Source organism: Chlorocebus sabaeus, chromosome 4, assembly GCF_047675955.1.
Source record: "Chlorocebus sabaeus isolate Y175 chromosome 4, mChlSab1.0.hap1, whole genome shotgun sequence".
Taxonomy (NCBI): domain Eukaryota; kingdom Metazoa; phylum Chordata; class Mammalia; order Primates; family Cercopithecidae; genus Chlorocebus; species Chlorocebus sabaeus.
The window spans coordinates 67080480-67086479 of NC_132907.1; the positions used below are offsets into that span (position 1 = coordinate 67080480).

Sequence of the window (6000 nt, forward strand, 5' to 3'; positions counted from 1 at the left end):
ACTCACTTAACTCTTGCTTGATATCCATGAACATTTCAATTTTCATGAGTCCTGTTTTTCCTTTATTCCAATGTCACAATGTCCAAAGTCACCAGAAACTTGCATTTGAGAACACCTGTCAAAGTTCCATAACTGATTATAAACCATTGTTTGAAGAGGATCAAAACAAGACAACAATGGTTTGTGAGTACAAAATGTCTAGGGTAGTTGCATTCAGAAACATGATTGACAAATACATTTGGTTATCTCTATGGTTTAAAATAACATAATAGTTATAATTATGATTGATAGCATATGCTCAAACATTAGAATTTTATAAATCCCATAAATTTTGGAAAATATATTAGTATTACTCTCAAAAATACAACGTAAAATAGATTGAACACCATTTTGTCAATCCCATGTACCTAAAACATATCAGATAATCCTGTTTATTTTTTTTATTTTTATTTTTTTGATTCTGCATGTGTCTTCTGTAGCATCCAAAAGTCTGGTGTCAAGAAAGATAATTTTGAAACTGAAGTTTGATTTTGGAAAGTCTGTTAAGTACGTTAGTGATTTAAAATACTTGATGTTATGAAATAGAATTCCAGATTACCATAAGTTATTTACTTTGCCAAAATGATGACTCAGAAATTTTAAAAGCAAAAACCTGTTATAGCTCTTTACAAATTTTGCTGAAAAGTAGCTTAGTACTTTAAGAGTACCTTGTTGTGCTTTTATTTCAAAGCTGAATTTACAGAAAAACCATACGGCATCCTTTGAATTTAGTCAATATGTTCACACATGGAATTTCCTTTGCAAGGTTAACTTTTAGCTTTTACAATCCTTCATAACTTGTTTGAACTTTTACTGTTATCTTAATTCAAAATAACCATTTAATCTGAGGCAAAATTTTACATTTCTACGCCTTCTTATAATCTTGTACTAAAAACACATTTCACTGTCCTTACCTAACTGAAATGTAAATATATTTTTAGTAGTCTCAATTACATGTTATAATGGTAACTCCTAGTACTTGTTACCTTTAAAGTAAAACCTGGTAAGTTTTTTAAATTATATGCTAGGTGCAGTCAAGGTTTGACTTCTTCCAGCACAATTAAGGGCATGGTTAGTAACATATGTCCCCAGGTCTTACCAGTTGTGAAGCCAGCAAATTGAATCACTTTCAAAAAGCATTTTGTAACCTTAAAACATTTAGCAAACCTAGTATCTGACCAGCATAATTTAGTCCACCTATTTACATTTTGATGGCACCTGCATTTTATCAAATAATCTTTTAGGCTGTTTTTATTTCTCAAAGGTTAAAGTCACGAGAACTAAAAGTTACCACAGCTTTTATCTTTCCATTAACAAATATTTGATCCAAGTGCTTATTTTTCTTTAGGCCAATGAATTAGTACTATTTTTATAAACATCACAAACACAACACATATATAACTACATAGCCAGGCAGAAGAAAACTCAGCAGCCACAAAATTTTTCATTTGCCAGTCTCTGAATTGGATTATAATCTTCTAGCTGGATCCTTTTAGGAGACGAAAACATGCTGCTTCTAGGGCATAATACACAGGCATAATTGGGACCCAAAAACAGATTTTGAAAGGGATCTATGTGCTTTTAGTTCCTGGGGTTCCATTATGAAAACAGATTTCTTCCCAAAATGGGGTCAGTAGTGCCTTCTGTTTTTCCCAAGGAGTCCCATGCCCCCCAGAGTTATCTTAGTCTCATGCATCCATCGAGTGCCAAGAGAAAATGGAGAAAAGAATTCACCCGATTGAGAAAAACACCCCTTTTCCAGCAAAACAAAATCCAAGGGAGGGTGGGAAATAAATAAAGGCCTTTTAAATATGACTATAACTTGGATATACACTTTTAATTAAGCTGAGTGCTCTTCAATTTTTAAAAATCCCTTATTATCTGATTTTAGTTATGCCAAGCAGTCGATGTTTCTGGCTTTCAAACTTTCCTAAAGGCTAAAGGAAAGCAAAATCCAAGGCTGTTGAGGGGAAAAGAACAAATAAATTGCAAAGGTCATCCAGATATCAAACCAGAAAAGGTTTATTGCCTAAGCTACGATTGAACTCAGTTGTCATCGTAAAATGGTGGAAGCTAACAAAACATTGTCATTGTGTCCGGAATTGGTGGGTTCTTGGTCTCACTGACTTCAAGAATGAAGCCACGGACTCTCACGGTGAATGTTACAGTTCTTAAAAATGGTATGTCTGGAGTTTGTTCCTTCAGATGTTCAGATGTGTCTGGAACTTCCTTCTGGTGGGTTCGTAGTCTTGCTGACAGGAGTGAAGTTGCAGACCTTCGTGGTGAGCATTACAGCTCTTAAACACAGCGCGTCTACAGTTGTTCATTTTTCCCAGTGGATTCGTGGTCTTGTTGGCTTCAGAAGTGACGCCGCAGACATTTGTAGTGAGTGTTACAGCTCATAACCCCAGCGTGGACCCAAAGAGCGAGCAGAAGCAAGATTTATTACAAAGAGCAAAAGAATAAAGCTTCCACAGTGTGAAAGGGCACCCTAGTGGGTTGCCACTGCCTGGCTCGGGCAGTCTGCTTTTATTCCCTTATCTGGCCCCACCCACATCCTGCTGATTGGTCCACTTTACAGAGAGCTGATTGACCTGTTTCACAGAGCGCTGATTGGTCCATTTTGACAGAGTGCTGATTGGTGTGTTTACAATCCCTGAGCTAGACATAGTGCTAGACAGAAGGTTCTCCAAGTCCCCACTAGGTTAGCTAGACCCAGAGTACTGATTGGTGTATTTACAAACCCTGAGCTAGGCACAGAGCGCTGATTGGTGCGTTTACAATCCCTTAGCTAGACAGAAAAGTTCTCCAAGTCCCCACTAGATTAGCTAGACACAGAGCACTGATTGGTGTATTTACGAACCTTGAACTAGACACAGAGTGCTGATTGGTGCATTTACAATCCCTTAGCTAGACACAAAGGTTCTCCAAGTCCCCACTAGGTTAGCTACATATTAACTAATCAGAGTACTGATTGGTATATTTACAAACCCTGAACTAGACACAGAGTGCTGATTGATGTGTTTGCAATCCCTTAGCTAGACTTAAAGGTTCTCTCCAAGTCCCCACTAGACTCAGGAGCCCAGCTGGCTTCATCCAGTGGATCCTGCACCAGGGCTGCAGGCGGAGCTGTTCACCAGTCCCGCACTGTGCACTCACTCCTCATCCCCTTGGAAGCAGCTGAGGACTGGCCAGAACTTGAGCACAGCGCTGGCAGGCTGGCACTGCTGGGGGACCCAGTACACCCATCACAGCTGCTGGTCCAGGTGCTAAGCCCCTCACTGCCCTGGGCCGCTCCCAGTGCGGGGCCCGCTGAGCCCTCCCGCGCCTGGGCTTTAACTCGCGCTGGCCTGGAGGCGCCCGGCCCCAGTTCCTGCCCTCGCCTCTCCCTCCATACTTCCCCACAAGCAGAGGGAGCTGGCTCTGGCCTCTGCCAGCCCAGAGAGGAGCTCCCACAGTGCAGTGGTAGGCTGAAAGGCTCCTCAAGCACCGCCAGAGTGGATGCCCAGGCCAAGGAGGGGCCAAGAGTGAGGGCTGCTGACACATTGTCACCTCTCACCATGAGGTTACCAGTCACACTTTCAAAGACGTAAGACAAGATGGAGACCTGCAGCAAAGTTTGCTACTGATCTTACAGAATGCAAAGCACACGAGATTGGCTACAGATTAAAACCAACCTCATGAATCATTTTTAATAATTAAAACTTTACAGATAATATAAACAGCGATCCTTATAATTCCTGACCTAGTAAAATGTCTTCTAAAAGGAAAAAAATATAAAAACTCTCACATAAAAGTTAACTGCTGGCAGAGTAGAGAAAGGCAGAAAAATTTAAAGTGCAGGGTTGGAAAGATGCCTACAGGAGGAACATCTTATTCTTATGGGAATGGGTTCCTCCAACAGGGTGAGGAACTTAAGAGGGGGGCAGGGAGCATCTGATTCACCTGTCTATCCCTTAAAAACAGTAAAAGGCTGACATTCCCAACCCCTGGAAGTGACAGGAGTGGAGAGGAGGGAGGCATAGTTTCCCCTACCCTCAGAAAAAGCCCAAGGACACAAAGGCTTAGAGGCAAAAGGAAAAAAAAGGGGCGTTTCGGTTCACATCTTACTCACCATTTCTCAAGCCCCTTGTTTGGGTGCCAAAATAGTTCAACTAATACTTGGGTCCTTTTCACATGACCAGGAACATTTAGGCACATGGGCACACTGAAGGGTGAGTAGAGCAGGGTTCTATTGGGCAAAAGGGAAAACAAACACCAACAAAAAACTATTAGCAAAGTGAGAGGGGTTCCTGCTAAAAAGCACCACCTCACATATTGATTCCCAGGTCACCACAGAGGCTGAAGAAGGCAGACTCCTCCCCTGTGCAAGGCATGAATTCTTCATGGCTCCCCGCCACCTTGCCCCAGTGAGCATGTCAGGCTCCAGTCCACTGTGGGCATGCCCAGACAAGTCCTGGGCAGGTTCCTTCATCTGCACAAACACATCTAATGTAAACATTTGTGGGCAGGTCGGAAATTCTCCAGGGACCCCTTTTTATCTGCCTAGACATTATGAGGTCTCATACTATTTGGAATTTGTTGAGCTTCTTTAATTCATAAGTGTATGTCATTGACTGTACTGCAGATTTTGAAACTCTTTGGGTATTTGGAAGTATTCCCTAATTTTACCTTTGGTTACTGAAATTGCACATATGTTAGACCTTTGAATATTGTCCTTCACGTTTTGAGGTTTTCTTATTTTTCTATTTCAAAGTATCTCTTTAGTCTCATTCGTTGTTCTGTGTTCTTTATGTTGGGGAATTTCTACTGATCTATTAATTTGTTTACATTATGACCATTTTCTTTGTATTCAAAGTGGATTCCTTGTAGGCAGTAAGAAGTTAGATCTGGCTTCTTGGACATACTATTTTATGTTCAACATATTTTCCTACTATCAATTTTTTTTTTTTTTTTTTTTTTTTGCTCTTGAACTTAATACATTTTTAATTTCAGATATTTTAATTTTCATTGAAAACATTTCCATTTGTTTCTTTGTAACATTCCTTTGTTTCTGCTGATATTTACTACCTGTAGGGCTCTTTATCCCTAACTCTCCTCCTGAATCTCATTTCTCTCTCTAGCCCACAGAATGTCCATTAATTATTTTTGTTTTTGTTTTTCTCCTAACCCAATTGACAGCAGAGTGTCTAGTGAGACTTGTAGTCACCTGTGCTTTTCCACTCTGTGAATGGGAAAAAATATACCAAGGAAAAAAGAAATAATGAAAATCACTTTAATGACAGTTCCTATTTCAAATTTTGACTTCTCTTTAAAAAAAAAAAAAATCTGACTTGTTTGTCTTCAGAATTTTCAATTAGGGTATTTTTAAGTTACTTTTTTTTTTTTTAACCCTAAAAAATGTATCTAAAGTTCCTCATCTCTTTTAAAACAAAACTACAAAAATTAGCCAGGCATGGTAACAGGCACCTGTAATCCCAGCTACTCAGCAGACAGAAGCAGGAGAATTGCTTGAACCCAGGTAGCAGAGGTTGCAGTGAGCCGAGATCACACCACTGCACTCCAGCCTGGGCAACAGAGTGAGACTCCATCTCAAAAAAAAAAAAAAAAAAAAAAAAAAAAAAAAAAAAAAGGTATCCAAAGTTTATAGTCGCAATGAGTATGATGGACGGACTATGGGCATCTTTTGCTGACAAAGATTAACCAGAATTTCAGGGTTATATTTTTACTTTTGTTTTTATTTTTGAGATTAACTTTAAAATAACTTTGTTAGGTCTTCTTTCTGATATTTCACTTACTATAAATAAGAATTTTATTCAAAAAATATATTAATTTTAATAGGCAGGTTTAGAATATTTGTTATTTAGTGTTCATATAAACAAATATAGATTTTATTTAGTCTTCTTGTCCTATTATACACTTCTATTTATTGTTTTCTTCCTTCCATTTTGTTGCAATAAT

The 6000-nt window shown here is 39.0% G+C and overlaps 1 long non-coding RNA gene across 1 annotated transcript in view; it reads right to left on the bottom strand.

Annotated features, from left to right (window-relative positions):
- LOC119620808 (uncharacterized) overlaps positions 1-4367 on the bottom strand; it is a 31425-nt gene extending 27058 nt beyond the window's left edge. Inside the window, exons 1-2 of the long non-coding RNA XR_005237358.2 lie at positions 4154-4367; positions 1086-1087 (exon numbers count right to left, since the gene is read on the bottom strand). This is a non-coding gene — a long non-coding RNA (uncharacterized lncRNA). The remainder of the gene's footprint in view (positions 1-1085; positions 1088-4153) is intronic.
- Positions 4368-6000: the final 1633 nt, after the last annotated feature.